Raw genomic sequence first — 14,083 nt, 5'->3', positions numbered from 1 at the left:
TAGATCCTCCTGCCATGTGACCCTAAGTGCAACAACAATTGTCCATCTTCTTGCTTCAAATTAAATAAATCTGTTTCCCTCTCCCTTCCACCCTCTCTAAAAATCAATGGAAAAATATCCTTGGGTGAGGATTAACAACAACAAAAATAAGAGAATGAAATCTTGCTATTTGCAATAACACGGATGGACTCTGAGGGTATTCTGCTAGTGAAATAGTCATACAGAGAAAGATAAATACCATATGATTTCGCTTATATGTGGAATCTAAAAAAAATAAAAGTTCATAGAGGAAGGGCTAAAAGGTACAAAGAAAAAAAACCATGTACATTTTGATTTACCACTGTATTTTCAGAAGTAAACTATGCTTTTCATATAGGTGAGCAAAACAAGATTTACTGAATGAATAAGCTAGTCAATTCTTGGTTTAAAAAACAAAAAAACAAAAAAACCCTCGCCCTAGCCGAGGATAGAGCTTGGCTCAGTGGATAGAGCTTCAACCTGTGGACTGAAGGGTCCCAGGTTTGATTCTGGCCAAGGGCACATGCCTGGGTTGCGGGCTTGATCCATACTAAGGGGCATGCGGGAGGCAGCCGATTAATGATTCTCTCTTATCATTGATGTTTCTATCTCTCCATCACTCTCCCTCCTCTCTGAAATCAATAAAAGTATTTTTTTAAAAAAACCTCTATTATATACTTTATCTTGAATATGTGAAGTAGGGATTGAATGCTGAAAATATAACCTATAAAACCTACTTGTTTCAAAACTAAATAAAATTTATAATAAAAAAAGTAAAGTATGATTCATCATTAGCACACACTGAAATAAATTTTAAGGAACCAAAATATGTGCTGAGATGACTTTTTAAATATTCCCTGGTACTTACCTTTACTCCATGATCCTTCTTTCTATCCTTGCTCCCAACAACTTCAAGCATCTACACAGTATGCTTAAGCCCTAGGGGGAAATCTGCCAAAGCAAAGCTCAGAGAACAAAGAATAAAGCCCTGGCTTATGAGTTTCAAAATAGGCTGCTGAAACCCTTGCCAGAAACAGTAGTTTTCAGAAGTTTCTAAACCCCAGAAGCCAGGTTTTTGAATGTCAAAAAGTCAGGGCACACCCTAAACGATAAATTGGGGGGAAATGGTCTCCTCTCTAGCTTTCAGGGGAGGAACAGATTCCATAGGTTGGATGGAAGAGAAGATAGTCTGGGGGGGAAAAGTAAGATGGGGTGAGCATTGCCTAGAGAGGCCAACGTGGACAGCTTCCCCACGCTGTGCAAGGACAGCAAAAAGTCTGATCCAGGATGGAAACACACAGGGCTTCTCAACCTCAGCGCTGCTGGCATTTTGGTCAGATAATTCTTTGTGGTGGGGCTGCCCTGTGCCTGTAGAATGTTTAGTAGCATCCCTGGCCTCTACTCCCTCAATGCCGGTAGCACTGACAAATTATGGCGGCCAAAAAGAACTGCAGATGTTGCCATGTACCCACTGGGAGTGCGGAGAAGCGGTGGAGAGAATGCAAAATTTTCCCCAGTTGAAAACCAATGAGATAGAGCAAGAGATAGAGATAGGTAGAGGTTGAGGTAAGGGTAGGGGTAGGGGTAGGGGTAGGGGTAGAGGGAGAAGGAAATAGAGGTAGAGATAGAGATCGAGTGAGAGATAAGAGAGGAAGAGGTAGAGAAAGAGATAGAGGTAGAGGTAGAGGTAGAGGTGTAGGTAGAGGTAGAGGTAGGGGTTGAGGTAGAGGGAGAGAGAGGGAGAAGGAAATAGAGGTAGAGATAGAGATAGAGGTAGAGGTAGAGGTAGAGGTAGAGGTAGGGTTAGAGATAGAGGTAGGGTTAGAGGGAGAGGGAAAGGGAAAGGGAGAGAGAGAGGGAGAGGGAGAGGGAGAGGGAGAGGGAGAGGGAGAGGGAGAGGGAGAGGGAGAGGGAGAGGTAGGGTTAGAGGTAGAGGTAGGGTTAGAGGGAGAGGGAAAGGGAAAGGGAGAGAGAGAGGGAGAGGGAGAGGGAGAGGGAGAGGGAGAGGGAGAGGGAGAGGGAGAGGCAGAGGCAGAGGCAGAGGCAGGGAGAGGCAGAGGCAGAGGCAGAGGCAGAGGCAGAGGCAGGGAGAGGCAGAGGCAGAGGCAGAGGCAGAGGCAGAGGCAGAGGCAGAGGCAGGGAGAGGCAGAGGCAGAGGCAGAGGCGGAGGCAGAAGCAGAGGTGGAGGTAGAGGTAGAGATAGAGTGAGAGTGAGAGACAGAGAAGCAGATTGAGATTACATACACTTACGCACACATATTTTTCTAATACAAACGTTCTGTGTTCTTAATGCAGAAAACTTTAGGAACACACACAAAATTTTCCTAAGAAATCATCGATACTCTACCCACGCAGAAATAATCATTGCTAATGTTTTATCTACACATAATTTTTCTAATATATGCATTTTATTTCCAGAAAACCAGAAAGTGGGGCCACATAACCATATATTATCTTGTTTTATCTGCACTTTTTTTACTTACAAGTCAGGAATTTTCACAGAGGCATGGCATTCCTAACCATAGCCACACACCATCTATTTATCCATCCCTAATTGCTAACCGTTCAGGTTACTCTCAATATTTTCCCATCATCGTTAATGCTCTGGTGAACATCTTTATATATTCCTTTGACTGTTTTCTTAGGGTAAATTCCTAAGGAATGCTCTCAACATAGGAAACTGGTATTTGGAGAGTTATACCTAAAATATTTACTACCTCACTGGTTTAAGCCATCGTTTGGTGACTTAGAGTATACCTTCTGCTTCTCTAGTGCTTTCACCTTTCCACCGTGCTTCCCACGTGGTCAAGACGGCAGAGCAGCTTCCCATGGTCCCTTTTTACTGATGAGAAAACGTGTTCATGGAAGTCACATGACTTGCCCACGGCAACACAATTACTTAGCAACAGAGAATTAAAATCCACCTCTACTAAGTCCTGGGCTTTTTGCTATTAGTGCTCACATGATAGCATATATACTGCCAAAATTAAAACAATCCAGAGGAAATTAGTATGTCTACTGCTCATGGATGGCATGCCCGTTAGTGAGCACTCAGATATTAGGGTAATTCTTGATTATCAGTTCTGTCTCTAAGAACAGTTTTGTGCAGATGCCAGAATTCCCAAAACATAGTCAAGGCTGAGCTCTTGCTTGAGCGAATCTGCTGCTTCCTGTGCAAAATTCCACAACCGATCTCATCTCCAGATGCTGACTTAGTGAGTAATATTTAAAGATGCTAATTCCAGCAGCTGCTTTGTTTTTATCCCTGAAGACACATTAGGTTGGTACAGTTTGTTTTGACTCCCAGTTACATTCTAACACAGATTTATTACCAATTAATTTCTTATCGCGGAAACGCAACCCCATCTTCAGTGTTTTGGATAATGACACCTAAGTATTTCATATTGCCTGAGGCCTGAACAGTTGCAACAGAGAGTGCATCTAATGTCCATTACCTTGTAGCGCTTGCATTATTTTTCCTGTTTTGATTCACATATACACAAAAATGCTACCCACTGCTTTGCCATATTTTAGGTTTAATGAGACTAAATTCTGAGGTAGAACGGAGTACAGCTTAATAATATTTTAAGTAGTTTGTAGTAACATCCCTTCTACCATGGGCATAATTTTAAACCAAAGTCAACTTCTGCAGCATTATCAAAGGCTAATGAGTGCCTTAATAATATGCACAGGAAGAAGCAATGAGTTGATTAGTTAAGAAATACGCTAGACCTCGGAAACTCAGCTAGGAAAACAACTCAACTGTACTCAGAGGCAACTCATTACAAAGAAGCATGCTGTCATTCCAGTGATCCATTTCCTTACCCATCAAGAAAAAGGAATCTTTTGGGCAGCCTGTGGCAGGTAATTGATAATCACTAATTTAAGGGTTAGACTTTGAAGCTCCAGCTAAACCTTGAACCAGTTTCTCTCAGTTCTAATAATACCTAGAGAATAAACTCAATTTATTTTTTTATTTTTTTTATTTTTAATCTTTACTGTTGAGATTATTACAGATGTCCACCATTTCCCTACATTACCCCCATCTACCAGGTTCCCACCCCACCCCAGACCTTTACCACCCTATTGTCTGTGTCCATAGGTAATGCATATATGCATATAAGACCTTTAACCTCTCCATGCCCCCTGCCTTCATTCCTCTGAGATTCGTCAGTCTGTTCCATGTTTCCATACCTCTGGTTCTATTTTATTCATCAGTTTATTTTGTTCATTAGATTCCTTGTTCGTTTATTTTGAGTTTTAGATTCAATTGTTGATAGATATGTATTTATTGCCATTTTATTGTTCATGTTTATTATCATTTTTTTCTTATTCTTATTCCTCTTCTTAAAGAATACCCTACAACCCTTCATGTAATACTGGTTTGGTAGTGATGAACTCCTTTAACTTTTCCTTATCTGTGAAGCTCTTTATCTGACCTTCAATTCTAAATGATAGCTTTGCTGGGTAAAGTAAACTTGGTTGTAGGTGCTTACTATTCATATTTCTTGCCCCTACCTTCTAGCCTACAAAGTTTCTGTTGAGAAATCAGCATACAGTCATATTGGTGCTCCCTTGTAGGTAACTAACTGATTTTTACTTGCTGCTTTTAAGATTCTCTCTTTGTCTTTAATCCTTGGCATTTTAATTATGATGTATCTTGGTGTGGTCCTCTTTGAGTTCCTCTTGTCTGGGACTCTCTGCACTTCCTGGACTTGTAAGTCTATTTCAATCACCAGGTAGGGGAACTTTTCTGTCATTATTTATTCAAATAGGTTTTCAATATCTTGCTCTCTCTCTTCCCTTTCTGGTACTCCTATGATGCAAATGTTGGTATACTTGAAGTGTCCCAGAGGCTCCTTAACTCTCTTCATATTTTTGGATTCTTTTTTTATTTTTGGTCTTCTGATTGGGTGTTTTTTGCTTTCTCCTATTCCAAATCATTGATTTGATACTCAGAATCCTCTACGGTTGAATCCCTGTACATTATTCTTTATTTTAGTTAGTGTATGCTTAATTTCTGACTGGTCCTTTTTCATGTCTTTGAAACTCTCACTAAGATCCTTGAAAGTCTCACTAAGTCCCTTGAAGCTCTCATTGAGATCCTTGAGCAACCTTATAACCACTGTTTTGAACTCTTTATCCAATAGTTTGCTTGTTTTCATTTCATTTATTTCCCTTTCTAGAGATTTCTTCCATTCTTTCATTTGTGACATGTTTCTTTGTCTCCGCATTTTGGCTGCTTCTGTGAGTTTATTCCTATATATTAGGTAGAACTGCTATATTTCCCAGCCTTGGTAGAGTGGCCTTGTGTAATAGTTGCCCTGTAGGATCCAGTGGCTCAGCCTCTCAGGGGAGACCTCTGCAGCCTCAATATCCCACCCCATTTTAAAAAATGCCACACGAGGGTGTCGGAACAGCTCATTCCATGCCTCTGCACCTCCTACCAGTCTTGATGTACTTTCCTCTTTACTTTTCTAGTTGTAGGACTTCCATTTAGCCAGATTTCAGGGGGTTCTGAATAATGGTGTTGCTGTATGTTAGTTATAATTTTGATGTGAGTGTGGAAGGTGGCAAGTACCAGCGTTTACCTACACCACCATCTTGGTGCACTCTAAGCTCAACTTAAAACATCACATAACTTCTGGGAAGCGGGCAGGAGTGGGAGAAGGGGATCAATGGGGGGTGGGGGGGGGAGGTGGACATCTATAATATTTCAACAATAAAGATAAATTTTTAAAAATAAATAAAACAGCACATAACTTTTCTATTTCCTAGAACCCTTCCTCCAGTTACTTAAAATTATTTTGCAGGTTTGTACTTTTTTTAAGAAAGTGTACAACAGATTCATCTAGAAATTCTATTTTATTCCCTGATTGCCTGACTCTCTTTGGAGCTGTTCTGTGTGTGCATGTATATGAATCTCTGTGTGTAAGATTGTTACCTTCAACATACTTGCTTTCTAACTGTTAGACACTCAAGTACGTAAACGTGCATTACATAAACCTGAAATAAAGAGTTTTTGAGAGTAGGGCAAATTCGAAGATGATTGTAACTTCCTCCTGGGAGTTGTGAGCAAAGGGACACATTAGCTGTGACACGCTTGGTAAAGAGCAGGGGCCACCGAAGCACATGTAACGCACAGGATGGAGCGCTGAAGGATGGGGAGAACTGGAGACACAGGAAGCCGGCAGAGCTGCCACAGAAAGGAATGGAACTCGGAGGCCTGCGGTAGCACCATGAGCCTAGAGAACATTGTGTCATTTCATTATTAGATGACAGAAGCCGGTCACAAAAGATTATGCATTTAGCATAATTCCATGTATTGGAAATGTCTAGAATGGGCAAACCCATAGGCAAAGTAGGCGAGTGGCAAAGGGCTGGGGAAGGGTATGGGGAGACTGCTTAAGGGGTGTGGGGTTTCTCCTGGGGGTGATGAAAGTGTTCACAAGTAAGTAACGGTGGTGGCACAGCACTGTCCATCCACTAAAACCACTGAGATGCATGTAGTGTGAATTATGGATCAATAAAGATTTTCTTAAAAAAAAAAAAAAAACAAGCAGAGACAGAAGGACCTCAGAGGGAGCCTGAGCTGTAGGAGCTCAGTCACTAATTAGAAATTTTTTAGAAGCAAGATAAAATCCATACCAGATCTGTGCTCAGGTCAACCCACTAAATTCAGCAGATATTGCCCAAGCACCTACTATGTGTCAACTACCTAAATTTAAAAAGATGCTACCCTTTTGGAGTTATGGTCTTTTACTAGAAAATAAAATATTTTTAAATAAACAGAGTACAAATATTAAGAACGATTCTTGTCATTATTAGTAGGTGACATGATATTGTACATAGAAAACTCTAAAGACTCCATCAGGAAACTATGAGACTTACTAAATAAATTTGGCAAGGTAGAAGGATACAAAATCAACATCCACAAATTGATGGCATTTTTATATACCAATAATGAACTCTCTGAAAGAGGAACTAAAACAGCAATCCCATTTACCATTTCAACAACAGAAAAATAGGATACCGAGGAATAAACTTAATCAAGGAGATAAAAGGCCTGTATTTGGAAAACTATAGGACATTGAAAACAGAAATAGAGGAAGATACAAACAAATGGAAGTATATACCATGTTCATGGATTGGAAGAATTAACAGCATTAAAATGTCCATACTACCCAAATCAATCTACAGATTCAACACAATCCCTACTAAAATACCAATGACATACTTCACGGAGCTAGAACAAATACTTCAAAAATTTATATGGAACCAAAAAAGACCCAGAAAAGCTCCAGCAATCTTGAGAAACAAGTATAAAATTGGAGGGATCACAATACCAGATATCAAATTATACTCCAAAGTAATTGTAACCAAAACAGCCTGCTACTGGCACAAGAATAGGCAAATAGACCAATGGAACAGAATAAAGACACCAGAAATCGACCCAAACCATTACACTCAATCAATATTTGACAAAGGAGGCAAGAGCATACAATGGAGTCAAGACAGTCTCTTCAATAAATTGTATTGGGGAAATTGGACAGATACATACAAAAAAATGAAACTAGACCACCAACTTACACCATACACAATAATAAACTCAAAATAAATAAAAGACCTAAATGTAAGTTGGGAAACAATAAAAATCCTAGAAGAAACCATAGGCAGCAAAATCTCAGACATCTCTCATAGCAATATGTTTACAGATACATCCCCTAGGGCAGTGGTCAGCAAACTCATTAGTCAACAGAGCCAAATATCAACAGTACAACGGTTGAAATTTCTTTTGAGAGCCAAATTTTTTAAACTTAAACTATATAGGTAGGTACATTGTTATTAACTTAATCAGGGTACTCCTAAGGCTTAGGAAGAGCCACACTCAAGGGGCTAAAGAGCCGCATATGGCTTGCGAGCCACAGTTTGCCGACCACGGCCCTAGGGCAAAGGAAACTAAGAAAAAAATAAACAAATGGGACTACATCAAAATAAAATGCTTCTGCACAGCAAAAGAAACCATCAGCAAAATGAAAAGAGAGCCCACTGTATGGGAGAACATATTTGGCAATGATACATCTGATAAAGGCTTAATATCAAAAATATATAAGGAACTCATACAACTTAACAAAAGAAAGACAAACAATCCAATTAAAAATGTGCAAAGGACCAAAATAGACACTTCTCCCAAGTGTACATACAGATGGCTAAGAGACATATGAAAAAATGCTCAATATCACTGATCATCAGAGAGATACAAATTAGAACAACAATGAGGTATCACCTCACACCTGTCAGAATGGAGGTACCATCAACAAATGACAAGTGCTGGTGAGGATGTGGAGAAAAGGAAACCCTAGTACACAGCTGGTGGGAATGCAGACTGGTGCAGCCACTATGGAAAACAGTATGGTGTTTCCTCAAAAAATTAAAAATGAAACTTCCGTTTGAACCAGTGATCCCACTCCTGAGAACATATCCTAAAACCCCAAAACACTAATCAGAAAGAATATATGCACCCCTATGTTCATAGCAGCATTATTTATAATAGCCAAGACTTGGAAACAGCCCAAGTGCCCATCAGTAGATGAATGGATAAAAGAGCTGTGGGACATGTACACTATGGAATACTATGCATGGATAGACCTGGAAAATATTATGCTAAGTGAAATAAGCCAAACTGAGAAAGACAAACATCACATGATCTCACTTATTTGTGAAATCTAATGAACAAAATTAATTGGCCAACAAAATAAGAACCAAAGCAGGGAGGCATGGAACAGACTGACATACCTCGAGATGAGGTTGGGGGGCGAGAAGAGATAAACCGAAGAACTTACATACTTATATGCATAGGCCATGGGCACGGACAATAGGCTGGTGAAGACCTGTTTGGGGGGGGGGGGGGTTGAAGCTGGGAGGAGGAGGGGAAGGGTGGAAAATGGAAGATGTCTGTAATCTATCAATAAAAAATATTTTAAAAAGAAAAAAAAGTATGATTCTTGCCCTGGCCGGTGTGGCTCAGTTGGTTGGAGCGTCATCCAAAGAATGTGGGTTTGTTTCCCAGTCAGAGCACACACCTAGGTTGTGGATTTGAACCTGAGTCAAGGTGCTACAGAAGGCAACCAATCAATGTTTCTCTCTCTCTCTCTCTCTCTCTCTCTCTCTCTCTCTCTCTCTCTCTCTTCATCCCTCCCTCCCTCCTCCTCTCCCTCCCTTCCCCTCTCTCTAAAATCAATAAGCATTTCCCCAGGTGAGAATTTTTTTAAAAAATTATGAGTATTTTCTTATTTCCAGGAGTCTAGAATATAATGACATTATATTATAAAGAGGGAAATAATTTCTAAAGTATTAGAGAAAGATATAATGAGTGTTCTGTTAAAGCTGTGGAAGCCGACAGGACATAGAAAGCAGTTGGGCCTGAGGAAGGTCAGAAAGAGGGTCACAGGGAATCATTTGATATTTGCCCCAAGGGATGGGAATCTGGGCTTGACAAGGTCTGAGGGTGTTCCTTCATTCTTCATTCCTGATTTGAAGGGCCTGTGAAAGGCTGAATTGAAGGCAGAATCCTTCAGAGTCTGGAGCGTGCATGAGTGGCTTCTGGACTCATCGGGCCCACTCCTGTCCCAGGCCCACCCTGGGAGGAGCCAGAGACTGTAGGCTCTGGGCCCTGGAAGTACCATCTACTCCCCCCTCCCTGTCTACCCACTTACACCTACCACTAGCACCTGCCTTTTCTTCCCATAAGGGCAGGAAGAGTGTTAACAAACTGGAATCATTAAAAAGAGGGATTCGCTTCTAGATTTGGACCTGTGGGCCCCACTTCTATTGCTGCCAAAGCACATAACATAGTAAGACAATTACTCTGTCAGTTTCCACAGAAGTAAATACGGAAAGCTTTGCTGCAAATGCACACAGTGTGGCAGCCTGTGGAGGAAAGCCTCCGGGTTCGGTCATCTGTAGGAGAGGCTGTTGCCTTTTCAAAGCTGATGCATGGAGCTCACTTATGATTATGAGCTGTGTTCATCGCCACAGTTCTGACCTCATCATCCTTTGCATTCCAGCAGTTACCCCAACCTCCTGTGAAATAAAAGAGGGTGGCGAAAACCACACTGGCTCAAGCCCAGGGTCTACCCATCCCTGCACTCTGAGAATGACAAGCAGAGGAAACCTATTGGGTTCGAGCCCTAGCTCACTCAGCCATCAGCTAAGTGCCTGGGAAAGTTACCCCAGCTCTCTGGAGCTTCCCATCCTCCTCCATTAAGTGGGCATAGTACTAACAAGTTGTAATGGAAGATTCTCTGAAGAAGCATCCCCAAAAGTTCAGAGAAATTGCCTATGCATTCTATAACTTTCCTTGATGTATTTAGCCAATGAATGTATATTTATGCATATGTAAATATATACAATGTGCACACAAGTGTGTACATATACATATCTATATCATCACTTTATTGAAACTGTCTTGGTTGCAAGTGGCAGAAATTTAATTTAACTGGCTAAGACCCCTGAAAAATTAAGGAATATTTATTGACTCACAGATGTGAAAAATCCACTGGCAGTTTAGTGTCAAGCACAGCCATATGCAGATTCTCAAATACCATCACAAGCTTGTCTTTCTTTGTGTTTTCATCTTTGCTTTTCTCTGTGCAGTTAAATGGGTCAACATACATGATGCACTTAGAATGGTGCTTAGCTCATAATAAGCGCTGTATAAATGTTTTTTCATTCAATCTATTATTTCATTTAATCTCCCACCATCCTATAAAGCATGGCCTACTACTGTCCTACCTTTACAAGTAACTGAGGCACAGGGACTCAGTAGCTAATCAATAACCAAACTGGGCCAGGCAGTCTGATTTAAAAGGCTTTTCTTGACCAGTTCTCCAGCCTGTCCCCTCATTGGACTAGAACAGGAGACTGAACCCTGCTTGTGAAAGGAATAGGAAACCTACATCCTCGAAGACAGATGCTTTCTGAATAAAGCCAATGGGCAAGAAAGGCTGAGACACTTGCCACCAGATGGGGTACTATCCTTTCGAAATCTGGTGTGGGGTATATATTTTTTTTTCATTTTGAAACAGAAAATAAGTTCCTCCTTCTATAATCCATGCCTAGACCCTATGAAAGGCAGGAGTTACACTCACTTGAAAACTCTAGAAACAGGGAGTGGTGAGAATCTGAGTCCAGTACTGGTTATTCTGTGTTCATGACCCCAGGCGCCAGATGTTGGGGTCCAACCCTAACAGGTCTAGGGGTTCCCAAAGGTGTGGACGGAGTCGGTGAAGAAGGAATGACACGGAGACAGTGTTCAGTTGATCAGCAGCCTAGCCACATTCTCCAGCCAGGTTCGGTCTTTATTGTCCTGTTACATCTGTATTTACACCAGTTGATTTAAATCCTATCCATTCTATTCCAAAGGTTAGGGCATTTGTTATCTCCATTCCAAAGTCACTACTCTATTGTTCTGTTAAGCTACAAGGAAGTAACTGAAGGAGATTATCCTAAGTGATTGTTCATAGTTTAAGTGATTAATTACCCGCCTGGCACTTAGTTAAGGGGTTTCATTCCCTTCCTTAGTCCTGTTAATCCCTAACTCCAGGGAAAAATCCCACCTGGGGAAACAACCTTTCTTGGAGATGTGACCTTGGTTAAAACACATAGTGCAAAGAAGGGGAGCAAACATATTAAGAACAGTATGCCATATACTCCAAGTCCCTTGAAACACATGCTGTGCAGATGTTTCTTCCCTGCAGCGACTGTGTCAAGCAGCAAGGATGAACCGGCTTCCAGCACACCCCTTCTAGTTTTTGCTCTTGTCTGCCCTGCTCTGTGCCCCAGAAGTCCGGCCTATATGGACTGAGCCTCTGGGCTACCTTCCACGCTGACTGTTGGTTGGGTTTGGCCAGTGGTCCCTGCCCTTGTCGATTCAGGCCCCATGGTGATGATGGATCCCACGGTTGCTGGGCCCCGGGCACTTCACTACTTCTTATTGTTTTTTCTTAACCCAACCACACCTTTGCAAAGAGCCCCTTTGATTTATTCTCTTCAGTTAAAGTCTATGAGCTGCCATCCGTTTCCAGATTCACATGATGAGTTTTGTGACCACTCAGCATTTCTACCTCCATGATCTCCTTCCTGCATAAAAAATTATTAAAAATTACACTTGTGACTATGTTGATATAAAGATGAATATAATCCAGGCAGGATTGTACCCATGGTTTTCTTCTGATTTTGAAAGAAATTAAAACATTTTTGCCCTGGTCACTGTGGCTCAGTTGGTTGGGTGTTGTCCTATGCACGAGAGGTTGCCAATTCGATTCTGGGTCAGAGCACATGCCTGGGTCAGGGGCTCAATCCCCGGGAGGAGGCATGCAGGAGGCAGCTGATTGATGCTTCTCTCACATCAATGTTTCTCTCTCCCTCTTCCTTCCTCTCTCTCTAAAATCAATAAAAAACATATTTAAAAAGACATTAAAACACTTTCATGTGCTTCTCAATGTATCAGGGGCCTAGGCACTGAGCCTACTGCCATGCATAATGGCGTAGATGGCCCTGATTGTTTTTGGCCAGCGCCCTGACCGAGGCCCCCATCTCTTCTACCTGCATACCTGAAAGACAGGAAATGGACAGGAGGTCACTGTCAAGTTAAAATCATGATCCTTGGGTCAGATTTCCCAAAGAGCCTGTTTCAATATTAGTGAACACAGCGCCCTTGTCCCTAAGCAGATCCTATTTCCAAGTCACAGCTAAGATGATAAGATAACAGCAGGGAAGCACTAGAGCAGTGATGGCGAACCTTTTGAGCTCGGCGTGTCAGCATTTTGAAAAACCCTAACTTAACTCTGGTGCCGTGTCACATATAGAAATTTTTTGATATTTGCAACCATAGTAAAACAAAGACTTATATTTTTGATATTTATTTTATATATTTAAATGCCATTTAACAAAGAAAAATCAACCAAAAAAATGAGTTCGCGTGTCACCTCTGACGCATGTGTCATAGGTTCGCCATCACTGCACTAGAGTATCTAGTGCAGGATTGATGCCTGACTTGTTGACTGTCACACTCCGTTCCTAACCATCACCTTCCTCCGTGTGAACCCCACTTGGCGTCTGTGAAGGAGAGAACATGTCTCCTATGTTCTCATGAGGATTGCATTCTGGCTCCCAGTATTGAAAAGCAAGGCTGGAATTTGTTTTGTTTTATTTTGTTTTTATAAGAGAAATGAGAATTTTTCATGATGAATCCTGCCTTTAATTGGCAGTGGGTTAAGTACTGATGATATTCAAGGATATAGTTAGGGTTCTATGTGCTCAGCCAGCTCTCAGTCTGTAACTCATGGTCTGGAACGTGTGGGTTCTTGGCCTAACGTAGGAAAGGTTTCACGGCCCGAGTCCAGGTGATTCTGAGAGCACATTATTAAAGATGGGGACAGTGAAACAAAGAAAAGGCTTAAGATAGAAGAGGCAAGATCCCAGCAACAGGAGTGAGCACAGAGTGGACCACCCAACGCACGAAGGAGCCACGGGAACAGGAGGGAGCCACGCTCTCTTTCTCCTCTGGTCCCAGGCGCTTTGGGAGCCGCAGGCTTCCATGCAGACATGGCCGAGTACAAGAACCACACAACACACAACCAGTCCCGAAAATGGCACAGAAATGGCAACAAGAAATCCCGATCGCAAAGATACAAATCTCTGAAAGGGGTAGACCCCAAGTTCCTGGGGAGCATGCGCTCTGCCAGGAAGCACAGCAAGAAGAGCCTGAAGATGCAGGCCAACAATGCCAAGGCCATGAGTGCACATCCTGAGGCTATCCAGGCTCTCGTGCAGCCCAAGGAGGTCAAGCCCAAGATCCCAAAGGGTGACAACCACAAGCTCCGCTGACCTGCCTACGTTGCTCACCAAGCCTGGGAAGTGTGCTCGGGTCCACATCACCAAGGGTCTCAGGCTCTGCCAGCCAAAGTCCACGGCCAACGCTGACACCAAGCCCCAGGCTTTGACTGCGGCTCAGGCTCAGGCTCCCAAAGATGCCCAGGCCCCCATACAGGCTCCACAGTAG

At 42.0% G+C, this 14,083-nt stretch overlaps 1 pseudogene across 1 annotated transcript; it reads left to right on the top strand.

Annotated features, from left to right (window-relative positions):
- Positions 1 to 13,626: 13,626 nt before the first annotated feature.
- On the top strand, positions 13,627 to 14,083 carry LOC308530107 (large ribosomal subunit protein eL29-like; annotated as a pseudogene). The gene has a single exon. The product of its transcript is annotated as a large ribosomal subunit protein eL29-like (transcript).

The sequence above is a fragment of the Myotis nattereri genome (genome assembly GCF_964212035.1).
Source record: "Myotis nattereri genome assembly, chromosome: 14".
NCBI lineage: Eukaryota > Metazoa > Chordata > Mammalia > Chiroptera > Vespertilionidae > Myotis > Myotis nattereri.
The sequence above is the reverse complement of the archived record's forward strand: the minus strand, read 5'-3'. Positions and strand labels throughout refer to the sequence as shown.